Source organism: Pundamilia nyererei, unplaced genomic scaffold, assembly GCF_000239375.1.
Source record: "Pundamilia nyererei isolate P.nyererei 1_Seehausen unplaced genomic scaffold, PunNye1.0 scaffold00071, whole genome shotgun sequence".
Lineage (NCBI taxonomy): Eukaryota > Metazoa > Chordata > Actinopteri > Cichliformes > Cichlidae > Pundamilia > Pundamilia nyererei.
In genome coordinates this window covers 585,613-588,230 of record NW_005187472.1, presented here as the reverse complement: position 1 = coordinate 588,230, position 2,618 = coordinate 585,613, and the positions used below count along the sequence as shown (strand labels likewise).

General features: G+C 38.7%; 1 long non-coding RNA gene across 1 annotated transcript in view; it reads right to left on the bottom strand.

Annotated features, from left to right (window-relative positions):
- The window catches only part of LOC102198448 (uncharacterized), a 2,266-nt gene extending 261 nt beyond the window's left edge, over positions 1–2,005 (bottom strand). Inside the window, exons 1-3 of the long non-coding RNA XR_311829.1 lie at positions 1,850–2,005; positions 1,605–1,745; positions 1,396–1,488 (exon numbers count right to left, since the gene is read on the bottom strand). This is a non-coding gene — a long non-coding RNA (uncharacterized LOC102198448). The remainder of the gene's footprint in view (positions 1–1,395; positions 1,489–1,604; positions 1,746–1,849) is intronic.
- Positions 2,006–2,618: the final 613 nt, after the last annotated feature.

Below are 2,618 nucleotides of genomic sequence, written 5' to 3'. Positions count from 1 at the left end.
AAAAAAAAAAAAAAAAAAGTAAAGAAAAACTATGAAAAATGTTGTAAAGAAAGAAAAAAAAATAAGGGCTGTTAAAATATTACAGCCTGTACATGCCAGTATAGGGGTTTAAGGTGTTAACCACAATATGTCCCTAGTTCAAGCCCACCAACATGTTTGAACCATTGTGTCATGGACCCTGAGTTTTCTGCCCGGGTTTTGTATTTATTGTTTGATTTTGATGAATTCATAGTACATTGGTCCCTCCTATAACGCGGTTCACCTTTGCAGATTTTCTTTTTGTGTGCAATTTTGCCCACAGCGCTTTGTGTTCTGCGTTCTGTTTGGCTGTAGACTATTGTCAATCAATCTCGTGCTGTGGTCCTGTACAGTACAGAATGTGTTCAACTTGTAAAATGTATATAAATCTTCAATCGCTCACAATGTGACTCTGAAGAGCCGTACTGTATGTTTGTAAATTTTCTCCCCAACAAACACAACAATGTCGATGAAACGTTTTGGACCGTCAAAGGCAGGATTTGACCTATTGCGGGTTATTTTTAGAACGTAACTACCACGATAATCGAGGGACCACTGTATTCTGATGTTTGGGGGTTTTATATTCTATTTAACAAGTGTTTCCTGGTTGGTCTCTATATGGTTATTTCCTTTTCCAGCCTTAGCCTCCCAGCAGCTAAGAGGCTAAAAGTTATCCTGTTTTGGTGACATTAAATCTGACCTCTTGTTACCATATGGTTATTGGTCTTCAGTGTCGTTTATTATCTATGCTGTTTAATTTTGAATGTTAAGACAAAACAACTTACATCTTCCTTAACTGCTAAGGCTGGGAGGGGCATATGTATTGATGGCTTGGATCTTTTCCTACTGTTCAACCGCTTCTCAGAAACGTTCTTACCTTCTGAAGGTATTTGGCTATGACTGTAGTTAGTTCTTAGTAACCAAGAATGGTCCTTGATTTCATGCATACTAGAAGTAGAATCTGAAAAAAGCCACTTGTCCTATTTATCAAATTCTTATTAGTGAAGATTTACTATACATATTGATCATCAAATATATAATCCTCAAAACAAGACAGGGCAATTCTTTCAATATGGTTCAAATCTAAGAGCTAAATGAAAAGGAACTCCTGAGTCACTCACAACATGCTTTTTTTTTTTTAATTCTCTCTCTCTTCTTCAGTCAGTTACTGGCAGATCATTTTGCAGTCTTTTGCTGAATTTGACTTTTTGTCTCTGTGGGGGCTAACATCAAGAATAGACTAACAAATCTGAGTAAAATGGAAACCGCTTAAAATTTGTAGGCAAGAAGTTTCTTATAAATAACAAAGACACTTGGGTTTACACGGATGTACATTCTGTGCTACTTTTTTATTAAGTTTGTTCAGTGCAGACCTACCTCAGTGTCACACTGAACTGTACCCCAACCTTCAGTATTAGAGGCCGCTGTGAATAATTTTGCATGACAGGCTGTTTCTCAACAACCAGAGCTCTGCAATGTAAGATAACAAAAGAACATGTCAGTATTAAGCATGTTTGCATGTCCATCTCTATATATAGAGTAAATAAGAGTAATAAGTAGTAATAAGTTCTGATGCAATGTCTTACTTTGTGACAAGTTTCCTAAACAAGGACAGTGCAAAATTCTCCATTTCTGTAATTGGGGCATTGAGGATGAATTGGTTCCAGTCTTGCTGTTTCAGCAGCTGTTTATATATTTGTATCAGCACCTTAGCGACAGTCGTAAATCTGAAAACAAATGTATTACGTGTTAAAAAGCTGTTGCAGCAACAAAAGTTCTTTTATGCAACTTTTTTTTTGTCAAAATGAGAAATGAAATTTTTTTTTTTGACCGTTTCTCCAGTTGCTTCAGGTGCAGAGTCAAACTGGTGTGACGTTGAATTCCAATGCAGGACAATTGCTGCCAGAGCTTCCACTTTGGCAGCTCCACATCAGTAAGAAATGGCACAATATGGTTTGCCTGCTTTAAAATATTTAACTGAAGCTGGACAATCTGTAAGACAATAAATTAAGTTAAATAATTAATAATACGTTATACACACACACACACACACACACACACACACACACCCCTTGTGAAGAAGCAATCCTTCATAATAACTATTGTAGCAGCACTTCAGCGACAGTTGTAAATATTGTTAAATATAAATATTTTTCTGCCCTGCCAGTACCTGCTTTTAGCACCCCTGTTATTAGTACTAATAGGCAATCATGGAGTGCTGTTACTGTCTTCTGGAAGTAGGCGTGGATCATATCAGGTCATGGTGCTTGTCTAGTTCGTCATTCCAGAGACTTAAAATTGGATGTAGGTGTTTGTGATATTGACTGTTCGTTGTTCTGGGTGTTTGCTGTGGTCTGTTCTTACGTCCATGAGTCACTTGGTGTAGGTGTTGTGTGATGCCCTGATTCGAGATTCGAGCCCTGGCTCGGACAGTCTCAGTCGTTGTGTCCTTGGGCAAGCCACTTCACCTACCGCCTACTGGTGATGGCCAGAGGGGCCGATGGCGCAATATGGCAGCCTCGCTTCTGTCAGTGTGCCCCAGGGCAGCTGTGGCTACAACTGTAGCTTGCCTTCACCAGTGTATGAATGTGAGAGTGAAT